The sequence below is a fragment of the Vollenhovia emeryi genome, unplaced genomic scaffold (genome assembly GCF_000949405.1).
Source record: "Vollenhovia emeryi isolate VEMERY1.0 unplaced genomic scaffold, V.emery_V1.0 DF939340.1, whole genome shotgun sequence".
Classification (NCBI taxonomy): Eukaryota; Metazoa; Arthropoda; class Insecta; order Hymenoptera; family Formicidae; genus Vollenhovia; species Vollenhovia emeryi.
In genome coordinates this window covers 107,554-119,135 of record NW_011967026.1, presented here as the reverse complement: position 1 = coordinate 119,135, position 11,582 = coordinate 107,554, and positions in this window count along the sequence as shown.

Sequence of the window (11,582 nt, the reverse complement as noted above, 5' to 3'; positions counted from 1 at the left end):
AACATACAATTAGTTTCTCATTAAAAGTTGTAGAAAGTTAATAATTAATCGAGAAACGTTACTTGTTACTGATAAAGGTATACAAATTAATAGCGTTTTACTCCTACATTCATCGCGATCGAGTCTTGGAAACCGATAACGCGAAAGTAATACCACGCACGGAGCGACTCTCGCCACTACTTGCCGGCTCGACGTTCGGCGAGCGAATGATAACGCGGCGACCTTCAGGTAAACAGTGGCCCGCGTAACGTCGCACGATACCGCGCGAAGAGAAAAACAGGCAAAAACGAGGAGAAAAACAACGAACGTTGAGAGTTCGTTGTCCCGCGTACGAAGTTGAAAAACGTTTTGCGTATTATTCTGGCATACCACTTATTGGTATTGATTAAATTAACGATTAATTCTGTTCAATCGAGAAAATGTTACAAAACAGAAATCATTATTACTTAAATTCTAATTATTAAGATTTGAGATTTTGCCTCAATTGTTGGTGTATACAAATGTATATTTCTAAATTGCAAATCTTTATTTACTAGGAATCTAAAAGAGAAGTGAAGCACACTGCGCTTCAGCCAAACCAATCGGCATCGCGGAAAAGAGGCCTCAATTGTTTGACATTAACGACATTTGCGCTGGTAACATCTCTTTCTTTAGAAAGGGATATTTCTTAATATAACAGAAATTATCGTATATTCATAAGTTATAATCAAATCTACGGTCGTGTAAAGGTACAAAGACCCTTGATTATTATTTCCTTATCGATTAAAACAATTTATCGCCTGTTTATATTCTTGTAAAACTTTGAAATGATGAGAAAAATATGTCGTAATCAGGATGGTTACTTTATAAAAGTATCTAGTTACAGTTACAGTTCTTCCGCTAAAAATGTAACTAGTTACAGTTACAAGTTACCAATTCTTTGTTACCAAGTAACGCGTTACAGTTACAGTTATTCGAAAAGTAACGAATCGTTACTTTGCAGTTACTTCCTTGCAATAGAAATAAAAATATCGAATCTGCATCTGAATTGTAAAGCGGCAATAAAGGCGTTTATGCGCAAATGCAAGGCTTAATGCGATCTGTGGAGGTTGGAAATATATTTAAAGTAACTGTTAATGTAACTATTAAATTAGTTACTAGTTATCGAAAAAATGTAACTGAGTTAAGTTACAGTTACAGATGTAGAGAAAGTAACGAAGTTAAGTTAGAGTTACCAAAAAGAAGTAACTGTAACTGTACCTTTGTTACAAGTAACGAGTTACATCCCAACCCTGGAAATTTGTAATCTTTCTTTTTCAGAAAAGAGGTGGATCAAAATTTTAAGACAATGTTGAGAGAATGTCAACTTTGGAAGATGCAGAGGTGAGTTAACCGAAGAGCTACACGTTAGTATACGTTTCAGTGATGAAAAATGAAAACTACCCATACAAATGTAATAATCTTGCGCGATATTTAGATGGACAAGTGAAATCGCGCGTTCTAATCCGATTGGCGAGGCCGACGAGTTCAATGGCGCGTGCAGCATCCTTTACAGCTCGCGTATCGACCACAAGGCCCCGTGATCCCTGGCAATGCACCGGATCGGCGAAAAGTCGGCCGTAAGTCGCGAAGTGAAGCCACGACGGGGGGCGAAGAAGGCGTCCATGGGAGCCGGTTTAATAACATTAATGAAGGAACAGCTCGCGCGCGAGAGCGAGAAGGCGGGAGAGCTGCCCTTGTTCCCCCTCGAGATTTTCTTCGCCGCCCCTCCGCCATTCTTTATCCTTAGAGGAAATAAAACCAGAGTTGTAAGAGCCGTATGATTAATATCCAGCCGACAGTTTGTGAAGCGGGCAGCCAATAAACGGGATAAAAATACTCGTGAAAAATAGCGCGCTCATTAGGGGTACAGTGACATCTGCGACTGCCTGCCTCGAGTGTTCTCTCGCGCTTCTCGAGAGGAGCCCGAGAAGGCGGGTCGACGGAGGACGATGGGGTGAGCAGCGAAGGAGGAGAGGGGGCGGGAGGGGGCGGAGGAGGGGGGGGCGAGGGGAGGCAGCCGAGGAACCGAGTGCCGGAAAACGGAGGGACAGATTTATTAAAGTAATGGCAGATTATTTTAATATTCCGATGGAAGTGTGCGCTCCCATTCGTTGTCTCGTGCCAATTCAATAATCCGCGCCCAGGGCGATCCTTTTCTCGCCGGGGCGTCATTATTTCGGGGCCGGATGCTCGCCCACCGCTCCCCGCACGGGGGGGCGAATGGATTTGCCGATCCACGGCAAGAAATGACGGATGCACGGTCGGCTTGGGGAAGCTTCCCACTTTGCGCCGCGAAATTCGCGTCTCTCGCGTCTCGCGATGCGGACCGACGTTACGTAATATATCGACGAGCCGCGAGAAACCGAGAAGCAGCCTCGCGCTCTGTTTATCCGAGCGGCGAGTGGCTGGGAGGGGCGGGGGGGGGGACTAAATTTTTGCCGAAAACGCAAACGAATACCGCGCAGCTGTTGGCTTACGGAAGCTGTAAGTGTTGCCGCAGCGATATCCGGGCAATCGATTCGACCGCTGTATTTTACTCGTCCTTATTAACATGCCGCGTGTTTTTCCCTCTCGCTCTCTCTCTCCGCGTCGCGCGGAGAAACAAAAGACTAGGATAAGGGAACGCGCTCTCGCGCGACAACGGGGGGAGGGGGAGGGGCGGATAATGAAATTTACGTTAGAGGTGAGTGCATAAGACGAATGGGGGACAATTATGACAGCGGGGCGAATGAGTCCTCTAATGATAAAATCGATGGTCATCGCGAAGTCGTGGAGCAATCGCGGCTATTAATCAGGCGCTCGTCGTACAATTGTTAAAAAAGAATGACTGTAAAAACTTATCATTGAGAGATACGCGATGGCACCTCATCTCGCTACGCAACCGCGCCGAGATTTGTCTTGAGTGCGCGATCACACACACACACAAACACACAATCAATATAACTCAATTGCAATCCTGGTAATGGCGAAAAATATGGCGTAGAAGCGCGCCATCGTGCACCACGTTGGAGCGAGAGACGAATACTGTGGTATTCCTTGGAAAAGGGGTCGAGGGTCGAGAGGACAATTCTCGTCTTGCATTCCTCATCGCGCGATTCAAAGTGTAGGGTACTCGTCTATTCTCCAATAGAATCCCTGTGGGGTTCGCGGGGCACCGAAAAATCTTCCCGGAAGCGCGCCGGCGGGCGCCATCGCCGGCCGCGCGGCCGCGAGGAAGCAGTGTACCCTCCGAAAAAGCAACATATTTAATTGCGGGACGTCGATCACGCTGAATCGCGCTCCCGCCGCAAATCAGCTCGCGCGTCGTTTCTCCAGGGTTTATGCGAAACAGTTACGCAATTACCCCTCCCAGTTCGACATACTCTACAACGTGGCGGTCGGCAGCCGACCGCCATTATGCGCATCGGAATCTCCGGTGCGCAACCATCAAGAGCGCTGATATACGCCCGCCATATCGAAATCGCGCGCCACAAAGTGGCGCGATTGTATTTTCCTTGCTTACTATTTTTTTTTGTTAATCTCTCTTTTTTTGTATTCTCAATCACGATCGCGGCCCGATCGGCCGTTCGATCGCGACATTGTACTCGAATCGGCCGGCATAATCTTGACGTATATTTTTCCGGACAGCACGGGGGGTGGGGGGGCGCGGCGCGACGCGACGCGGCGTGGCGTACCGGTGGCCGGCCCGGCGATATTCGTTAGGGGCCATTTTTAAAAATTAAACGTCCCACTTTATCGTTACGCGCGGCGATTAATAATAACGGGGCGCGATCGGGCGCGGGCGCCGTATCTTTCCATGGCCTCTCCCGGGTATAAATCTGCGAAATTCTGGAATTATCAGGCGGCGGGGCATGAAAGGCTATTTCCGTCGCGCGGAATCGCGGGCAATATTTTACCGCCCCGGGGATTGGGGGCTGGAACGCGGGACACATCGACGTTTGATATTTTTATGCAGTGGCGCCACCGCGGCGAGATTTACGAGGCAGATATGCGATCACAAAATGTCCGACACTAAATCAAACATGTTGCATCGGAAAACATCCGAAATTATTATTGGGACTTTTATTGGATCGACGGGAATGAAATAAACGTGTGACGTAACTTTATATTCCGCCTCTTCCCTGCCGCCCCTCCTGCCCCTCTATCGCGGTCCCGCGGCCGCCACTCGCGCATCCGCCACCCCCCCTCGCCGTTCCGCGAACGCGCCGTTTTATCCTCGCTCTCTTGCGGAATAAAAGGCTAACTTTATGATTGATTCGCCTTTTTTTACGAGCCTTTTTTCGTCGTACGTCAGTTGCCGAAGGCGATGGATGGATCCTCCGTTCTTCGTCGATATCGCGTCCTCCCGTTTCTCGAAGCGAGAAGGCGCGCGCGGGGTGGAACTTTCTGAAATCGTTAGCCGCGCGAGCGTAAACGCGGCGAGACGAGATCGTCGCTTGAACTTTAGATAGGCGATACCTCGCGCACAATTGCCGAAAAGCGCCATTGTCTTACACCCAGAAAAAAGATTTATATAGGTTAAACGAACGAGATACGTCGAAATCATGTTTCTTTGAATCCACTACATTTTTATTTACTTCTACTAACGCATTCGCTAGATTTGAATTCTCTTAGAGATTCCAGTCTCAAATAAAATTTTGGTTAAGATAAAGAAATCATTTCTTTGAAATTAAATAAAAGTCTAGTTAGGTCAGAATTCAAAGAAAATTTGTTTCACTCAATCTTTTTTCTGGGTGTACTCCGCAAGAATAATTTATACGTAGTAAAAAATAAGAATTTTGCACGGAGAAAACTTTCATGCAAATGACCCACTGATTCAGACTCTGCTCAAAGTACCCCACCTATCCTTGGATTAGCCAGATCTGTTAGTAATATCTTATTTATACAGGGTGTACTAAAACCACCGGATATCCTTTTAATCGCAGATTCCTTAGAAAATTTCAAGAGGAAAATTCTAATAAAAAAATGTCGAGGCTATGATAGTTTTTAAATAATAAGCGATTATATTTCACAAATGACAGGTCTGAGATTTCGCGCGCTCAGGCACGGCGACATGACGAGTGATAAAAGTGTTCCTATGTGTTTCGCGAGCGAGCGAGAACCAAAGTCACCGTTTAACGGGACAGAAAATATTTGGGAAGACGGTGATTCGGTTATTTTAAAAACTTGAGGATAAAGAGAGGCGGGAGACTAGATTGAATCTAACTGAAAATTCCAAGTTCACTCAGAATATCGGAGATCGACTAAATCGAAGGATATCAGTCTGATCAAGATGCTCATCATAGTGAATCCCTCCCTTTTATTAATAAGGCGTTACACAAAGTTAACAAAAGAAATGGTTAAAGATAACAAGAGAAACAATTAATTCGAGAATGAATCGTTAAGTCTGTTGTGAAAGTTGTCACTATGCTAAAAATGGCGATATTCGTAGGAACACCTTTATCATTTGTCGTGTCGCCGTACCTGAGCGCGCGAAATCTCAGGCCTGTCATTTGTGAAATGTAATCGCTTATTATTTAAAAACTATTATAGCCTCGACATTTTTGTATTAGAATTTTTGTCTTGAAAGTTTCTAAAGAATTTATGATTAAAAGGATATCCGGTGGTTTTAGTACACCCTGTATATATAAATGAATATTATTTTGTATAATTTTATGTTATATTTTTATATTACATATTATATTTACTATATATACATATTTTACCTTTTCAGATGAATTAACTGAATCGCTTTTTCGATGTCCATCGAGTTTCGCGAAAAATATGAACGCGAGCGAGAAAACGATCCCGAGGAATCGAGGATCACCTAGTAGGAATCACGTCGCGTCGCGAGGGGGTTTAATGAAAGAGAATGGGGCGCGCTCGCCTCCTCCTCCCCTTAAGATCGCCGCAGTTTGCTGTTATTAATCGCGCTAATCGATTTGACGCGCGCTGCTAATGCAGCATCGGGCGAGATGCGGTCTTGTGTGCCGTGTCTATCTTTTATTGATGTGGCCGGCGCTGGCGCCGGCGTCCGACGCCCCCGTAATTGAAGGGACGCCCTTTAACTGAATTTCAAACGATCGCATTGTCAGCGTTGCGTTTGCGATTGCGCGCGAACGTCGCGGCGTCTTCCGTCCCGGCGTTCGTGAAGCGGCAGCACGCGACCGATTCGGCGCGAGTTTGCTTCACGCCGAGATAAAATCCGCAAAACGAGACTTCCATTCGAGTGTACGAAAAAGTATACTTGATAAAAAGAAACTGGATGAAAAGCACTGATACAAAATATGCGATATTAAGTAAACGAAAAAGTAAATATCTTTATGAACCTCGATTAAGAATTGAGCGGACCAAAAACCCGTCGTTATATTCTAAATAAATCTGACGAGGTGAAAATGGTTAAGTAAATCAGAAGTAAAGGGGAGAGAGAAACATTTCTTTTCCAATTTCCACGTTAAATCCCGCATTTCGGAAGTTAGAACTTCGCAACTTTGCAGGACGAACTTTCGTGCACGGAGAGAAAAATGTAGCTGCCGTGGCTAAAAACTGCACGCGGCAACTAAATTTCAGTTGTAAAATAAGGACAGCTAATATTTTGCTAGCGTGCCAATTGTATTAGGTGCGACAGCAAACCGTTTGCCGTGCTTTAGAAATTTATAGTTACGGCAGTAAAATAAATTTTAGCAAACCGTGATTAGCTACGGTAGCGACAATTTTCATTTCAGTGTGAATTTCTCCTTAATCCGCCGATTCCTTACGCGGCGATGCGTCCGTCATGTCCGACGACGCCGAAGTGGTGCAGAACGCACAACTGCACAGGAGCCAGAGCGCATTCATAGAACGCGTTTAAAGTCGCGATATAGGAACGGAAGTAGTCATTCAGTTGCCGGGGAGAGGAATCCCCCGGGATGAGGCGATATATCGCGGTTATTGTCCATTAGGAGAGCCCGAGGTGGCCATCCACGCCACCGACTTACTTTACGATCTCCTGCCTTTTTACGCCGCCGACTCGCTTTCGTTTCCCTCCCGCTCCTCCCCCCCCCTCTCTCCCTCTCACTCTCTCTCTCTCTGTCTTTCTTTTCGTTCACTCTTGGCACTCATTCTTATCCCCCTTCGCTCCTTTATCTTTGCTATCATGGCTTCCTGTATCTTTTTTTCCTGCGTCATCGTCGGGGTGCGAGAGTGTGCTTTATCCCGCGCCTTATGGCGGCTACGACGAGATTGCTGATTCTTGGGCGATTAATCCGTCATTCTACACCCTCGATATTGTTCTTGGTGGTGTTGCATTTACCTCGGGATCGTAGTATGATACTTAAAGGCCAGCCACGCGTGTGAAGAAGATTCACTCGGTCAGAATTTATTCGTTTACTACGAGACAGTCCGCCACCGTCAATGTTAGACGTCCCTTCCAGGTAACAATTAATAATCTGATGGCAGATTAAATAGTGAAACGATTTGCCTACCGACGATAGATTTGAAGAATCGTGGAAACTGCGGAACACAAGTGTTTCCGGGGAGATACGCGATTTAACACACTTGCCCAAACTGTATGTCTCGCATTTCCATTTTAATGCAAAAGGCATCTCTTATCCGTATTTCTCACTGGCAAGTTTTGCACCATTTTGAACGGATCTCGACGACTAATGCCTCTCATTAAAAGTTTCTCCCGCTGCACCTTGAGATGCGCCCCGTACTCGGAATATCACATAATCCATTGACCCGAGAAGTATCGTAATCGTGAAAAATATATTGCTCTGAAGGGTCACATAAATCCTGGCCGATAGCTTCTCCCAGAGAGAAAGAGAGGGAAAGAGAGACAGACAGACAACCAGAGAGAGAGAGAGAGAGAGAGAGGCCTGTAAGAGACGACGGCTGGCGAGAGGGCTGGTTAATTGGCATGACAGATAGAGGGTGCGAGAGAAGTTGTCGCTTAGTAACATTACGTCGCGATGAAAGTGATTTCCAACCCTCCTCTCGTGCTGCTGCTGCTGCCGCTACTTCTGCGCCACCCGCTGTTCCGCGTATTGGCGAAACGTTTCAGAGTGGATTGCACGAGCGCTCGATTCCTTGTATTATTAGAGAAGAAGAGCTCCGGGGGTTTTTCATTGCGTCGTACCGTCCCGTATCCCGTCTGCCTCGATAAAGACAGTTTCTTCTGCCCCCATGAAAAGACAAAAGTATTAACCTTTGCCTCGCGCTAATGTCCCACGTATGACGGGTACGAGCGCGAATTAAATGCCTATAGGATCGACCAACGTCGTTTGGAAATAATGAGATTTTACGTAAATAATAGTAATAAATAATCAGCCGTTCCAAAAGTAAAACAATATCTTATGAGCAGTCTTTTCGAATCCATCAATTGTCGAGGTGTCTACAATTCTTTTAACAGTCTCGAGTAAAATTCTGTATGTCCAGACGTAGATTGTTGTTAGTCCTTTCATTTTCAAGTTATACGAGGACGCTGCATACATCAGAATCTCCAAATCTCTCGCTCTTCTTCATCGCAAAATATCTCTACAGCTCCATTAATGCATCTCGAATGTGTTTACATTAAAATAACACATCCGACTAACTTTACATTCCGTATTATGACACTAAATCACAAATCCTGAATAGAATGTCAAAAATCTCATTGCAGAGGGGAAGGGCGTGGAATCTCGCCATATGAGCACCCGCGTTTTCCCTCCTCCCTTCCAACCGTCTCTCTCATTCCCTCCCTCTCTCTCTCTCTCTTTCTCTTCTCCATCGTGTTTACAGAGTATCAAGCAACACCATAAGTGGGCGGTACAAAGAACACATCGTGGGTCCATATATCCCCTGTCCTCTCCCGAAACACAAGTCTCTTCCATCCCCCCCTTCTATACATCATCCGACGACTCATCCGCTGACTTGTTATTAAATTAATCCTTCGTTTAGTCAAATTGATGCATCGATATCACAGAGCGCTCATAATTCACGGCACCCTCTCTCTCGCCCGGGGCGCACTCATACGAGCATACGCGCGCGCGCGCGCGTGAGCGCGTGCTACCGCCGCCCCCGGATTCGTGGCTGCGAAGGGTTGCGCCCCCGCGGCCCCCATCGCGCCGCGCGTTGCACGCATGGACTCCACTATTTATTAATATCGTTACTTAACATTTCAACCGCTCGTGCATCACGCCGTGACGTCATTAAGATAAATGCGGCCCGCTGGCCGCGGCCCGGCGTCACTCGATTGTTGTTCATTATAATTAATAATTCGGGGGATTGCCCGGACGTGCTTTTATATCGAGCGCCACTTCGCGTCGATGGCGTCGAAACGGGAGGGGAAACAATTTCGCGATTAGAGAGGGAAGAATAATTAAAGGCTTGACACAGAAAAGTGTGCAAGAGACACGTTTCCGAAAAATTCTTCTTATGGAAAATTGCTAAAAATCTTTGTCTGTGCTCGTTCCACTTCATATCTTAATCTTTCCTAAAAAAAAAAAAGTGCTAAAACGTTTAGATACATCCCCAAACGATAGCAATTTAACAGATCATATTTTTCATAGATATGAGATGTTGTGCGATTATTTATTTAGGATTATCGCCAAAAATCACACTCATTGTCGTGGTGTAACGGGACCAGGTTCCCGGACGATGCATTCGGATTCAAATGATATTCCTACTCGAAGTAAGCCGGGATCTGAAACCGAATTTGATTCCGCAGCGAAATCTGAATCTTAAACGACACGAGGGGGGGTGGGAAGGGGTCCGTGACCAAACCCAGGATCAAACGATTTGATTCGAGGACACAGGATTAAGGAGAGCATAAGCCGGCACCCGGGTGGGTGCGTTTAGGGGATAGAGCGAGTGACCGTGTCGGCCATCATGGGACGGTGAATTAACACGTGCGTACATCAGTGGGTATCAGTGTGTATCAGTATGCACTCTCGCGACGGGAACCGTCGAGAGGAAAGCCGTTCGAACGCGACGATAATGAACGTTAGGGAAGAATAGTGCAAGGTAACAATAGAGTAGCGCTTCTAGATGCGCTCTAATTCTGTTCGAGAGTTATCGTGAAAAAATTGATGCCGTTGCTTGTCTCCGATGAGTCAAAGAATACGATTACATAGCGAATGCTATTACGTTATAATGTGAACAATACATTAATCGCTTCTTTTCATACACATTAATTTGCATAATAGTACATTATTAATGGTATTAGTGAAGTGTATTAAAGAAGGTATGCAAGAGGATCGAATAGAGGAATGCAATAAAATGGCGATAGTCAATCGCGTCAATCGATATCTAAATAAAAAGAAATAGTTGAAACTTATTCTTTGAACCGTAACATTAGCAAGTTCCTTTTCGCGGATAAATTTCGTAAGCCGGCAACTCTTAATTTTATGACACGACCCCTTCTAACAGACGCTCGAAGTTCCTCTTCGCTCCCCGAAAATCCACGTTGTTTGATTCTTGAAAGAGAAGCGGGGCGCGTTTCCGCTATAAAGTGCAAAACTAGTGCATCGCGGTGGCTTACCAAAAAAAATAAAGCGAGGGAAGTGGAGGAGGAAGAGGAGGAGGAGGAGGAGGAGGAGGAGAGAGAGAGAGAGAGAGCAGCTTTAGACAATAGCACGGCCGAACAGAATCGAGTGCGGAGAGCGAAGAGAGCGGAGGGGCAGGGCGGGCCATAAACAAGTGCTTACCGCAATCTAATGCGTCTGTAATTGCTCGAGCACCGGTATCTCCCCCAGCGGTCCCACTTGCTCCCGCGATTTAATTACTATGTAAATGTCGCATTCCCTAACCTGTCCGTTTTCCTGCCTGCCTGCCTCCCTGCCTGCCCTCCCCTCCCCCTAGATCCTCGTCGTCCTCCGCTGTCGTCCTCTTCCTCTACCGCCGCCGCCGCCGCTGCCGCCCGATGTCCTTAATTACTTTATACGTTATTATAGCCCACCAACTACTACGCCGACCGTACTCACTCCATCCGGCACCCAGGCAGGCATTCCACTCCATTTCGTTCAGCCATATTGCCGCCGGGTTAAAGCGGACTGGCTGGGATACATTCTGCTCGCTGATTATCTCCAGAGCGAATCGCGCGTGGCACTCACGGCCTTGTTAAGCTATTTTACAATGGTCCTGCAAATTGTACAATACTCGCGTGCGCACGGCATCTATTGTTCAAACAACGCGCGAGAGGTCTCGTTGATCTCTTTCGATAACTTCTTCATTATGTTTCCCCGTATCACGAAACTGACCCTGTCCTTCGTGGGTTCACGCCGACATCCTGCTATTGTAAGCGCGATGCTATCAGATAATTTTGCATGCTAATACGCGCGAAAGCGCGCGTTAAAGCAAGTTGTCTCGTGGATAGTGAAATGAACGGAATAAAGGGGGGGGGGGGAAAGTACGATTGTGCGAGGCAGCCTTAGTGCGCGGGGAGAGTCGCTTGTAAGTTTTCGAAGGCTTAAGATAAATATCGCTCAGGATGGATAATATTGCTACTGGTGATTTGGAAGCCGGCCATTGCGCGAACGCGCGATAAACTGCGCTCGTATTGCCTCCAAATGGAGAACGATTTCATCCCGATTCCAACCCCTCTTTGTCTCTCCCGGTCCCGTTTC